We start from the raw sequence: 14,727 nt of genomic DNA, 5'->3' as shown, positions 1-14,727 counted from the left end.
AAATCAGGGCTGATAGCTGTACCTCAATACGATATCCATCTTTAAGAATTCCTTATGGGCACAAGCTACGAGCATAGATGCCAATGCTGACTCTCAGATTACCTTATTTTTAACAGGAAATTTAAGGAAATCATTAACAAGTGATGATGTTGTAACAGATGATCGCTTTGGTTGAGAATGCCAGAGATTTTACAGCCTGTTTAAAATCTAGGTGGGAAATGTGTCAAAATGATTTTGCTCAATCCAGTCACAAGATAAGCTGCAGAGGGCTGACTTCTTATGTCTTGTATCTAGTAGTACAGAGTACAGGGGAGAGGAATAGGAACAGGATTCCTCATCTCCTGTAGCCTGCAGGCTACAGTTGTGGCTGCAATGGTTCTCTGTTGTTCCACACTATAGGAAAGCTTTCATTTCCGTGTTCCAGCTTCAGCAAACAAATCATGCTTCTGTACATAAGATGTTTTAACTTATACCACAGAGTCAAGTCTCCAGGTACATTAGAATGAGATTTGCAGTTTGTCAGCTGAGGATTGATTAATGAATATCTTCTAATTACAACTTTCTGGAAAACATGAACAAAACCAAACCAAAACACTAGGAAACCCTGTAGGATATTATTTCCTAAAAATCCTCTAATTCTACATAAGCATTATTTTCTTTTAATGAAGCTGAGAAAAAATAAACAAATAAAAGGAAAACAAACTGGCATGAAAAGGGGAAAAATGTGTATCTACTGTTTCAGCATACTTTATTTATAAAGTGTTTATAGCTCAGGTCAGCTCAGAGGTGCACACAGAGATCAGTGTGAAACATGCACAGGCATCTATTTTTAAAGCTGTTGGGGAACAAAGAAATATCTGGCATGTTTCCATCTGGAATTGTTTTTAGAAATGCCATCTAGAGGGGCAATGCAGAAACCTGCTGTCAAAGAATAAACAGCATCTTTATGTAAGGCAATTAATTCTTCAAATGTAATCCAATCTGTGAATGGCTGGTAAACAAATGGGGTGACTGCCAGTATAAATATTTATTTGGGAACAGAGGCAGCTTCAAAACAAGCAAAAGTTTGTCCCAAGTAATTGGTGCACACACGCTGCAGAGAAGGAGCATGAATGGCTCTAAGCAAATGCTCCTTGGAGTTCTACATGTGAATTCCAAATATACAGAAACATTTTAAAGACTCTAGTGTTATTAACAGTTCAGTGAATAGATCATGACTTTTTTTAATTCCTCCAGTGACAGCTGGTATAAGTTGTTATTGAAGCAAATAAAGCCCAGAAAGCTATTTGATCTCCATTACTTATACTAGAGGATCCACTAAATGAGATGAGTCTAGTACTGCATCTGAGAGCAGGTAAATGTTAGTTACCAGCTAGCAGCTACAGCCATTTCAAATTTTACAAATCTTAACCTTTCAAAAAATTTGAATTTAAAAGGGGAAGATCTAAAGAAATAATTAAATATTCTTTGTTTATGGGACAACTTTAAAATGAGTTAATGTTTTATTAAAAAAATATTGCCATAATTTTGAAATTGTAAATCCAAGTAGGAGAACATAAGAGTGGTTCTTCCTCTGTTTATTCAAGCACAATTAAAATGCTTTGATTACAGGTAATAAATTAAATTGCGGGATATAACATACAAAAAATGGTAAAATGCAGCCTTTGGAAAGGAAATAAGCTGGACTATGAATGTGGATTGATTTTTAATTTTTTTTTTTTTTTTTTGTCCATATGGCCTGTTCTGGACCAACTGACAAGCAAAATAAGATGCACTCTAACTATGGAAGAGCAGGGAGCTCTCACCATGAGTGTTACTGAAACTACCTTTTACCTGAAGCATTAGAAATCATGTGGATTTAAAGTTAAAATGTTCAGCTGGCCAATATTTAGTCCCTGTGGTCCTAGCACACTGACTGACAGCAGTGGTATCCATTGTACCACTGGATAGTCACATTTAGTAAGAAGTTATGCCAAGATACAAAGGCATATCTTTAAAAAGCTTGATTCTGGGAGGTGCTGAGTCTACTGAGAGTGCAGAACATGCTATGGCTGAGGTCAAAACCTGTAATTTTTTCCACAGATTCTGAAACAACTACTGAATCTTTTGAACACATAAAACTTGCTGAGAAACAAGTCTTCTCTACAAAATCTGAATGCAGTATCAGAATAAATTAGAATTAAACAGAGATAAAGTTAACTACTTCAAAATACAAGGATGAATATGAAGGACATAACCTTCAAGCACTTCAGTCTCTCTCTATGTGACACATTTTTTCAATCTGTCTGTTCACAATATTTTATTTCTTATGTAAATGAGATCCAGCTATTATCTGGATTTTACCTACTCTCACAGTTCTTGTCTCACTTGGAAGCTTTCTGTCTCAGTATACTTGAAAGAGAAGATAATTATCACAGAAGATAACAAAAATTAATGCCCTTTCAAAAGGAATAGGAGTTTTCAAACAGGTTTTTCTGTGATGAGAGACTCTGAAGCAAGGGCCACATCTCTCTGAAATGCCTGGTGCTATCTGCTCTGCCTGATAATTCAGTTTTTGGTTGCTGACATAATATACAACCTTGGCTTTCCTACTTTAGTATTCTGAACCCTCAAAAAGAGCTGCAAAAGAAAACCGGGTAATTAAATGCATGACATTCACAGATATCACGTTCAGTCCCTGTAGGTTTGTTTTCTACAAGAACCAAAAACAAAGAGAGGCTTAATTTTCTTTTTTTCCTTATTGTTTAAATACCTGAAATTTTACAACATGTCCCTAGAAAATTAATGCCCAAGTAGCAAAATTTTGGCATTCTCTATAGCAAAAGTCTTGAAGAGTTATTTGCAGTTTTCCAAAACAGGGACAAAAAGAAAAAGACAAAAACCTTTTTCAGGTTGACAGAAGATATTCTGCTGTGGACTGAATCTGAGTGTTGGTTGTCACTGAACCTGACCTTCAAACATATGTGCAGCACAAATCTGCACCTTGACTTGTTCCAGCCTGTTCCATTCCATGTACTGACTCTCCCAAGTGACTGACAGGAAAAAGTAATAGGTGTCCTTGGTAAATACTTGGTGGTGTTTAAGCATTTAAGGGAAAACTCTGAGCTTAAAAAAAAAGGTTAAGCCTCTTTAGCTAACAGACTCTCTGAACTGAGGAGGTATTTTCATCCAATAAAACTATTGTGATTTTTTAATAGGTGTGAGATACAACTGTAAATTTCAAAAGGAATAAGCACTTTCAGACCTCAGAAATTGTGAGCCATTGTGGTGGTTGTTTTCAAATATAAATTAAATAAAAGTCCATGAAATTACTTGTTATGAAGACCAAAGGATTGATATATATTTTTGATAGAAAAATCTATCAACTGTCAAATTTTAAACAGAACAAAAACACAGAGAGAGGAATATTAGCAGTAGCAAATTCCTCCTCACAAACAAAGTTACTTCATAGCATTTGATGAGGATTAACAAGGAATAACCTCCCAAACTTAGCAGGAAAACTCTACTGTAAGTTTTTCCTCAAGAAAATACTGTTCAAAAGCGAGAGTTTAATGACATTAGGTTAATTAATTTTACTAACAAAAATGTTTTGAAAGTCAGAGGTTTAAAACATTAGGCAAAAATATCAAAGCTTATAATAGATGTACTAAAGGAACCAAAGATTTGTTCTTATAAGAGTTTTTTCTTTCAAGGTAAAGTATATTTCCTTTTTTAATCAATCTGCTGTTCAGAAAGACACATCCCTATAATTTTTAAAAAGTTTTCTTGGGAAGTGGGAAAACACTGTTAATTATAGAACATTCTGAATATTCTGAAATATAGAACATTTCTGAAATTCCTGAATAGGAATACAGAAAATATTGTTCATGTGCGCCTTGCCTTTATCAGCTGTAGATCTCCACAGGGGAGAGCTAGGGAGAAGGAAGGTAATATTGAAAAAAATAGTGAGGGTTAATTAACATACTGCATCATGCACAGTGTTGACTCCTGTCTTGTATTTAAATTACATTATTATTTTGTTCTAAAGCTCTCATTTCAGTGAAATTAGGCATGTAACACTGAGATAAATGTCTTTACCTAGTCCTGGTGTACCTATGTTAGGTTATAGCAGGTAAGGATAAGGATTCCTCCTAGCTCTAGACTATGTTAATCTAATACTATTAAATTGCTATACAAAAAGTCTAATAGAGAAAGTTCTAGAAAAAAAACAAATATTAAATCCTGACCAAGGGTCTGAAGAGGGATGGAAAAGGGAAGTTTTGGAGTTTTCCTCTAGCACAGCACAAAAATATATAATTCAAAATTTTTCCCCCCTACTGTTTTAATCAAATCCTTCTGTAATGTTCCAGGGAAAAACACCTGGCCAGAGAGGCTCACTATTTCACCTGCACCTAAAAAAAAATCTGTGATGTCAATGACTTTGCTTCTATTAAACTAATATCTCTACAACTCACCCCCTGCCTGACACAGCTCCTTCTGAGCTGGTACCTGAAGGCTGTGCTGTTGCCTTTAAAGAGGAAACCAGAATCTCCACATTATGTAGAGCACATGCCACTACAAAGAGGTTGCAATTTATTGTTATCTCTGAGAACAGCCACATAAATTTCACTAGTGCTAAATGACAGCAGTGCTACCACTCAGCTGTATTGCCTGGCAAGCTACAAATCTGACATTTTTCAGTCTGTTTAATGACTGGCCTCTTAAATAATGAGGAGTAATAGTTTGATGACAACCATAGTGCAAGTTCAAACAGTGAATAGAAACTTGCATGACCCACAAGAGAGGAAGGATCAGACTCACACCTGGTCTCAATATGTTCAAGTAGTAGAGATTTGCACTCACTCACACTGGGTCTAGAGGCTAAATTTCCAAATATCTCCCCAGTGGAAGAAAACTGTGTTTCTTATCTACCTCTCATAGTATGCTCTGCCTTTAAAATTGTCCCTAAAATGTAAAGAGATAGTAAAGCACCATGGCTACTCTTTATTCTACTCTCCACAGTTCTAAAACAGAAGTCATACTTCTCCCTAAAACAGAAAGTATGGAAATATAACTGGAATTGGAATAAAGGCATAAACAGGTTTTCCTTGTATTTTATAAATTAATATGTCAAGAACAAATAGAATGGAATGAACAGTAAATAAGAGAATCAAAACCTTCCAAGTGTTGTTAAATATACTTGGAGGAAGATTTCTATGAGAAATTCTGCCCTTCATTCCACAGAAATAGCAGAAAAATGATCTCTCTATACTTCCTCTTTATACTTTCACAAGTACTTGTCAATTTTCTAAAACGATGTTTGTCTAACAGCATCACTGGTACTTAGTCCACATCCTAAGAGTGTAATATTCTTTTCCTGAATGTTCCCCCGTTCTGTCCCCAGAATCTTTAAGACATAAACTTTTCTTTAATTAGATTTTCTGTTCCACAAAGACATGTTTATACATTGAGATAGCCCTATATGTTCAATAAGTAAGTGGCAGTGGTTATTCAATGGCCTGACCCAAGTGACGGGGTCAGAATTCAGATCAAGAACTTTGGGTGCATCCATAGGGTAACTCACAGCCACTCTTCCACCTCTAGTGCATTTCCTCAGAGCCCAAGAACAGGAGGAAATTTGTTCTAAATTTATGTTACAGAAACAATTACAAACAAAACAGAAACTCTTCCTGTATATGCTCCTGTCTAGAACAGGTAACGTGACATGAAGAGCTAACTTAGGGTTTAACTGGTTATCCAAACTTCATAGTGAGAAGGAAGTTTTCTAACAGTTCATTATCATTATATATACAGTGTAATAACAACTTCTTTGAAATAGACATCCTACAAAGGACTCATTTACTACTATCATCTTGAGAGAACAGCATTTAGGTAAGTCCTTTATTGATAGGTTCACTAATCAGCACATTTTCCTGAAACATCCAGAATGTTGGACTTGCTGTAATCTTACTTAGGTGACTAAAACAAAATCTTGTGCCAGTTTCAAGAAACTTCTTAAGCATTTTTACGGAACACTCTTAGAGAAAATGTCATATAAAAATTTATACCTTTACAAAACTATCTTTTTGATGATGGAAAATCTCACAAAAAAAGAAAACGATGTGGAGTTTTTTGGTGTTTTGTTTTTGGTTTTTTTTTTGAGATATGGTAGTTTTCTGTGGTTATAAGAGTTCAAAGTGACAACTCAATGCAGAAATTCCTTAAATCACTTTTTTGTGCTTGATGGTTTTTGTTTAGAGAAGCAAAGGTGAACTGGCTCAGTAAGTTGGTGCATGCAAGTTATAATTGTTTTTCCTGGGCCCTAAATGAGGAGAAAATAGCATAGGATTTAATAAAAAACAGGAAGTAAAACTCCAGCTATTGATTCACAGGCTGCTTATTTGTAACTTGCTATCCAAGAAAAACAATAAATGCTACTGTATGCCATGATTTCTGAAATATTTGTATTTTCTCAAGAAAACACAAAGTTGTAACTTTTTAATTGAGAAAAACTATGTCACTGTATATTGGCTTTTATTGCAGTAAATAAGAATGGTATATCATTTCTTGTTTAATTGTATATTGTGCACTGCAGAAGCCATAAACACACTCATTTCATATGGAAAGGGCAGTGTCTTGAACTGTGAAGAAAAATAAACAATCTCACGAGAACTTAATTGAAATGAAAGAATGAAGGACAAATCAGAACTAGAGAGGAGACTAAAATATACTTTAACTCAAGCAAAAACTCAAGAGGGAGTATTCAATAACACGACATGGTAGCATAATCTAGAAATACTGATAAACTCATAGCAAAAACAAGCTAGATACTGTGACTAACCAGAAAAAACCAGTCTGCACAAAAGTCAAGCAGATTCTTCCCATTTGGTAAAAATCAAAAGGAATATAACTGAATTTCAATAACTGTTTTCAATGTCCTTCTAGAAAAGAGTTTCATTTTTAAGAGCATCAATTAAGAAAATTAATGAGAATGAGTGACACTCCCAAGATAAAACACCCTTAAATCAGCTTCACCTTCATACCTAACAATCCTGAGAAAGTAAGGTGAGGAGCTCTCGGAATCATTTATGTTTACTTTTAGGTATTTTGGGATGTTTGCAATGGGCAGTCTCCAGAAATTTTGTAAAAACCGAAACTCTGACTTATTCCAAGTTAACAGGTCTGTCACTCACCCAGGAAGATCTGATTCCTGAAGGTATGGACAAGTTAAAGACTAAATGCAATTAATGGCACTTGCTTCACACCTTTATCACACCTTGGTAAATAAGCCTTCTTTTACTTTTTTGAGGAGGATCAATTTGAGCTAAAGGCTGAAGAAAATACGTCTTACAATTGCAGTTACCATGTCTAACTTTACCACTGCCTGCGGTAAAATTAGACATGGCAACTATAATCTTCTGATGAGGCCAACAAAAACTAACAGTGAACTAAAAAAGTTTAGTCTTTCTCCCTTGTTTCGCCAGCTGATTGGCTGTTCAGTATTTTTTTAAACACTATTCCCTTAACAGAAAACAGTAGCATGTTCTGACTATAGATTTTCAGTCTCATTGACCTCAATGAAGTCAGGATTTCCCTCACGAATTCCACTTAAAAGGACAACACATCTTCCAACCAGAACACCCTCAGTGTTTCCACTGTTTCTGACTCACTAATCTTTGTCTCCCTCAATCACAACTAGCCATGCTTCATTGTATACAGTATCAAAATGGGGGAAGAGGTGGGACACACATGGACAGACACCTCCGCAAGAGACAAAGAAAAGTCATTTCCTGAGGAAACCTCATCTTTATTTTCCTTTCATCTGTGCTCCCTAACAAACACTGTAAGAGCACAATGGAATAAAAATCAGAATAACAATAAAAGCTCCACAGTGACATCTATTCCTCATATGACTGTACATATTAACTACTTAACACGGCTGGATACCATTACACTGCCATGTGAACAATACACGTTTACTTGTTCTCTGAATCCCTGGCTTTGGCTGTTTCAATGTTTTATTTAGTATTTTGTTTTCTATATTATGTTGTCTATTCTGCAATTCCCAGCAAAACTACCCTGCACCTAATATGTATATTTGTTTTCTTGTGCCGTTGCTTCCATTATGTCTGAAATCATGAATCGACAGAGCCTGCCTGACAAACTTGTTGAGAAAAATGCTACTTTGCAGAGTGACTTGAAGGCAAATATCCCTATTGTCCCTAATTTACTGTCAAACCAGGAGGAAAAAAAGCCCAACTCTATTCAAAAGACAATTATTTACACCATCCTAAGTACTATTCTTCTTCTATATATGAAACCATTGTAATTTATAATGTCTGTGCATCCAAAATATCAAATTGACATGACAAATAGCAAGATTTTCCCAATTAAGAGTAAAAAGTATTACTTTTACTTGATTCCTTCTCTCATCTGGAGGTGATATGAACAATGTTATCTTGGTTTGGTGTTTAGAGCCTTGGAAAGTTGTTATTTTCACTTCAAATGACAAATTAATTTCAGAGGTTTCTTCCTAGACATCATAGGGAGCAAAAAGTCTTGATCGAGCCTTGTATAGTATGGATTAATTTAACATGACAAAGAGCTTAGTATTAGGTTTCAGGGTAGAAAATTCAATTCACTATGAGAGGATGCATTCTCTATGCCCTAGATGCATTCTTTCTACCCTACCTTCAGCTTTCTCTCCCAGTCCTAAGCAGCTGTAGTAATTACAATAATTCCTAAATGCTGGACAATTTGCTTAAGGCAACAAAATTTTATCTGGGCCAAATTTTCTCAAGATTAAGAGCAAGATCTTTAATTGCAACAGAAATAAAATGGACCTTAAAGAAGAAGAAAATATATATATCAGTTTCATGTGATGGACCTCCTCTGTGGGGTCTCTGTGGCACAGAATTAGGTACCAAAGCTGTAAAAAGAAACATAAAAGGCAGAAATATCCATCAACTTTCCTAATGCCAGTTTATACAGCTGTTTATTTAGTTCCTATGAATTCTGCTCAGTCTCTTCATTTTCCCCACATGTTCTCCAGGAAGCTTAGAAATGCATTTTCCCTACAAGCTGACCATGCGCAGCACGCTTGCTGAAGTGGACCCAGCCCCACAACAGCTACCTCACTAACATCTGGGAACTCTGGAAGAAGGCTCAGCTTCCGAAGCTGTTTGTACAGAGGAGAGATTTCCATATAAAAAGGGCCTATAAAAAAGACAGATTTACAATTCCCAGTTTGGAAGAGCACTGGATAGTCTCACGTGTTTCAATGCCAGCACAGTTCATTCAGGTCAGGATTTGCTGCAATATAGAGCCCTACAAGCAGCAATATCTTGTATTTTCACAGGAGAAGCACTCAGAGGTGTTAATTTCTTTCCTGTCCCTTTTTACCCTCCATTTACAACTGTGAAACCTTACTGAATATTCCATACAAACAAGAACAAATGTACAAGTGAGAGAGGATACTTTTCCCTTCAGAGAAATCAGAGTCAATCTCAACCAAAAAGATTCTGTGAAACTGTGAAGTCCCCATAACAAGACCACAGGGGTCTGAGCAAGCCCTGTTCTTACTGTGACTTACACTCATAGAGTGTTTGGCCTCAGGAGTCAGTACAATTTGACTCCAAAATGTCCTGGCTGGAGCTAGTTTATATGGGAATAAGTCAAACGTTTTGAATCCCTTCATAATAAACAGTATTTGGGACTAATTGTTACTGTTTTCCTGAGGAGCTTTCAGCCACTTTTAACACAAAATGTTAGTACCTGGTATTTTGAGGAGGTTTAGAATGCAACCCCCAACCTACTGAAAGATTTACAGGAAAAATCTTTCTCTTAATGGCACTGTCACTGCCATAGGAACATATCGTATCTGTCATTGCAAACCCCTGACACCAGACTTAACCTCCTGCACAAATACACATTGCAAGCTGTTTTGCCAGACAAGACATAACTATCCAGCTAGCAAGAGAAAAACATTTTGTCTTTTAATTGCTTCCTGTAAAAACCGTTTAATTAGAGTGCTGTTTTGTAATTTGGTAATGAAAACAAACAAAACTATTTGTAATCCAAAAAACCCCAAACAGAATAAAATCAAAGCAGGAATGAAGGAAATAGTGTGGGGAGGGGGAAGGTAGAGTTTTAATGTGTTTTTTATTCGTGGAGTTATTCAGTCATTCTGCTCAGCCTGTTCTGGAAAGAGCATGATAAGATACACTCACAATCTCTTTTTTTTTTTTGGAAGATGCAACACAAATCTCTAAGGCCATAAAATCTCCCAGTACACTTCAAATTTTCCTTCTCTTCTCACTACAGTTAGTAACAACACTCAGAGTTGGATCCAAGATCTGAAAGCCAGAGCCACCCTTCAGATGTGCAAAAAAACCGGGTTAAGGTCAGTGGTGGAACTCCATGAGGTAGGAGAATGCTGGGGAGCACCCTTGTGAGCTGAGTGCTAGGAGGAGCAGCATGACAGAGCCCAACACACTTACAAAGGTACCTAAAAGGCCCAGTCACAGAGTGAAATGATCTCCAAAGGCCTGCACTGCAGCATGGATGCACCTCATGGATGCAGCCCTGGTCACCAGCTCCAGCCACCCTTTCCAACACAGGCACTCAGCCCTGTTGCAGGGAAGGCTACCACTGACCATCTTAGAAAACCACTTTATTCTTGCCCTCACAATGAAATATTCCAGTAAATGGCCTATTTAACTATTTCCAGACTGACATGCCTGCACAATATTTTATAACTTTGGCAATTTCACTGTGAAAACAGAGATTGTATTTCGCTAACACCAGTTGCCAAAGCAGCACATTAATGCTCTTCTCAGGAGTAAAGAGTGCAAAATGAAGACATTCACTTTGCAGTAAGAAGAGAACAAAACAAATTGAACTGAAATGTGTTCGTTTTAAAAATCACCAGTGCGCAGTGAACAGTTTTATTGGTATGAAACTGGAATGACACTTCCAAAGCTGAATAAACGCTAAGCACATTTACATGTGTGGAGTGCAACCGTGTGTGACTTCAAACAAACTCTGCTGTTTATGAGAGAAAACTTCATATTTCATTCTTTAGATAATATTTCTTAACTTCTCTTCCCATTGTTGCCGCTGGGGACCAGGAGGGAAGCAAAGAGGTAAGAGGTGTTTTACAAAAGACAACTTTTAGGTTCATTTTGACTTCTTGCTGTACCTGAATAATAAGAATATGATGAAAATTGTAAAACCAATTGCTTAGCTGGTTTTCTGATTCTGATGTGATTCTTTGCATAACATTTGTAGCAACCATAGCTTAACAGCTGAAAACATAGCAAATATCTTTGTATAAGGCCTAACATTGGTAAAAGTGGAAAGGTTGGGAATTATACCCTATGTCCATTCTCTTTTTACTTAGATTTTTTCTCCTTAATAACTTGCCTACGCAGTTATATTTGCTAAGTATAAAACAACATAAACTCAGAGTACACCACCTTCTAGAGAATAATAATATGTCAAATTGTACCTTATTTCTCCAATGGTCTCACTGGCCAGCACTGACCTCACAGAAGCAGGGAACGGGCAAAACACCTAATAAAAATTTTAAAATAATAATTTAAAAATTATGTTTGTTGCAATAAACTTAAGACCTACAGTGACAAAAAATGAACTGGAATTTCCCTTCACTTTTATGGAAATATATCTGAAATAATGGAGAGTTATCTGGGTTTTGTGGCACTACTACACAGAGAGTAGAAACAATCGCCGTGGGTCTACAAGGGTAAACCATTAAACTATCCAAAATGCAGGAGAGATAACTGTGACAAGAAGCCATTTATTTTTGATTTTTTTGTAAAGTTTTTTCGGGGAAAAAGAGTGAAGTGCACAGAGGAAATGTTATTTATAAAAATAACTTGATTTTACAAATCTCATTAATAAAAACTCAAATATCTCAGAGTGATGAGAAATTCCATTTTGTCAAATAGCTATTGCCACTACTGATTTTTCATTAAAAAACATAACAACTACAAATTGAAAACCAGGACACAGAAGCAAGGGAAAGAATTAGGATGGGATTAGGGTCTGTTATTGAAATCTTCAGTTCATTCTCCATCCAGGTGTACAGCATTTTCCTCACTGAAGGAGAACCTTTCTCATGTTGTAATATTTGAAAGTGCAGGATCATTACTGAAGAAATCCTATGGTTTTGTGAGGGCTGTGGGACCAGGCTATGAAAAGAGAGCTCTAAATGAAAAAATAAATTAAAAAAAATAGTCAGAAAAGGCCTGGTCTACTGAAGCGAATGACAGAAGCCCTATAGGATTTTGAACACATTACTAAAAGTGTTTTAAAATGCTCTTACACGATTATGATGTATCAGAAACCTGTATTTTTTTACCCTCACTCTAAATTCTCACTGGCTTTCTTTGGGATACCTGAAGATTAAACGAGACCTCGTGCATTCCTACCAAGTTATTTGCCTTGATACAGGAAGTGGTGGTGGAATACTGACTGATACACTGATTTGCTCAAAACAGTGTTCTCAAAGAAATGAGTACACAAATAAAGGGAGAAGGTGCTGCACAGAAACACAGATTCAGAAAGTCATAAAGAAACAAACAAACAAACTAGAAGCCACACAGAAATATTTTTCAGTTTTTCCTGTATCAGTGCTAACTGTCTCCCTTTTAAACAAGAAGAATTGGAGACACATCAATGAGAAAATTTGATGTGAGATTCCAATTTGACACTGAAAAATTTGACACTGAAAATTTGGAAATTTCAGTGAGGAAAATTTGATACTGAAGCCTATTTACAATCAACCAAAATTAACCTAAAACAAGAGTAAATGATTTAATTGTTGAAGCCAAAGGACAGGGTGATTCAGCCTAATATCCTTATATTAGGCACCTTATAGCAAGGGGCAAACTATGTGGTTCAGTGCAAGGGTAACTGCTGAAAAAATAGCACCTGTGCTTATGCACATCAAGGAAACACAATGGTATTTTCAGTCATTAAATGCTCAGATTCAGAGTTTTAGTCATCAACACTTCCACAGTAAACAGTGCTTCAGGCATGGAGGTGTTTGCTGAAGGCAGTGGGAGGGGTGGGGAAATGGTCTCCTGGATAATAACCCTCAGACAGCTATTGTTCCAGCTTCCAGAAACTGCAGGCTATTTATGATTAGATGTTGATAAACTAAATGTAGATGCCTAAAATAATGACTTTAACCCACAATCACTTGCAGTAAAAGAGGAAGTGTGTTAATGACCTTAGAATAATGAAGTTGTTACCACAAAAATACTTACTAATAGGACTACAAATCTAATAGTCTTCACTCTATTCACAAGGGAGCTTTATTTACCAGAGACCAAACTAGGGCTTGGTTTAGGATTTTATTATTGTGGAAGGCGATTCAGCAAGCACACAGGGTCAGGAACCAGTTTCACATCACATCCACAATAAACTGTACCACAAAACACATCATCTGGCTTTAACTGAGATCCTGAAATTAGTTTAATCAATAGGCAATGTGACTTAGTGCTGCAGTGTGAGTCTTTCTGTGTGACTAAACAGTGAATTAAAAAATGGTTTGCTTCTGGAAAGACATCACTTATGGTCACCCATAAAAATATTGCTGCTTTTCAGCTACACATGCCCATGTGGAAAAAAAAAGACATAGCTAATAATGAAAAGATTAATTTCTTATATTTTTAAGGATTTCTTCAGTTTGTGTGCAGTATGTCAGAATGGGTTTACAACAATATACAAGACAGTAATGTGGTGGCAGGACAATGGTGGGCTAGGACAGTAACAGCTTAAACATTTCAGTTCGCTGTTCTTAGAAAATAAGGGACCACAGTATCTGTGACAGCAAACTGCTGGAAGGCTTCAGAGGAATGAGAAAAACAGTAGAAAGTTTGTAACACTATCACTCTCTGTTTTCTCACAACTGAATAGTGTAGGAGTATACTAAAAATATAGATCCCTTAAACGATCTTTATTTTTCACATCAGATTGAATAACTACAATGTAAATTCCTATTGCTAAATTTTGTTATGAATCTAAACTTTCTTTTCCAGAGCAGCGTCTACATTAACCACACAGACTTAAAAATCAAGCGGAGTAGCTAAGATGATCATTATTAACCAAGCTTACATTTGTTGATCTGTACTGTTGCTGACTAGCAGGGGCTCCAATTTAGCAGCAACAGATCCCTTTGTCTGTGGTGATGGATCAAAGGTCAGGCTAACTCCAACCATGTGGAGCCTAATGATAGCTAAGGGAGACCTATGATGAATATAAAAATAGAACTAAAGATAAAGGCTTTAATCACAAGTGACAAATGACATTTTTGATGTGTCAAGTTCAATATTAATTATTTTCAGCTGCTCTGCTTTTTCTTTTGTCTTAAGGAAACTACAGCAATCTGCTGACATGCCTGGAAAAGTTCAGGTGCAAAATGACCTCAGTTCAGTTTGCAGATTTACAGGAAACCATATACTATCCTTGGAGCATTTAAGTACTATGGCCTGTGGAAATACTGTGGCTTGTTAAAAAATATAAGTCAGGAAATAATACTGCTCTTTTCCCAGCTTTAGAATGAGCTAAATCTTCTTTACTGTGGACACGCAACAAACAAAACCACAGATAGTTATGTCCCAGCAGAGAATCAACAATTGTCTGGAAAAACAACCTCTATAATTAAATAAATTTTCAATAAGTTAAAAACATTAAAGTAATGGTAACTTCTTTTCCACTTTT

The 14,727-nt window shown here is 36.2% G+C and overlaps 1 long non-coding RNA gene across 3 annotated transcripts in view; it reads right to left on the bottom strand.

Annotated features, from left to right (window-relative positions):
* Window positions 1-14,727, bottom strand: part of LOC104685672 — a 320,409-nt gene that overhangs the window by 243,961 nt on the left and 61,721 nt on the right. For 2 of the 3 annotated variants that reach the window (XR_751167.4, XR_002044173.3), the window contains one exon: window positions 11,489-11,553. The exons of the other annotated variant lie outside the window; for it this stretch is intronic. This is a non-coding gene — a long non-coding RNA (uncharacterized LOC104685672). The remainder of the gene's footprint in view (window positions 1-11,488; window positions 11,554-14,727) is intronic. 3 annotated transcript variants of the gene reach the window in all.

Source organism: Corvus cornix, chromosome 3, assembly GCF_000738735.6.
Source record: "Corvus cornix cornix isolate S_Up_H32 chromosome 3, ASM73873v5, whole genome shotgun sequence".
Lineage (NCBI taxonomy): Eukaryota > Metazoa > Chordata > Aves > Passeriformes > Corvidae > Corvus > Corvus cornix.
Note: the sequence above shows the minus strand (reverse complement) of the source record. Positions and strands in the feature narration are given on the sequence as shown.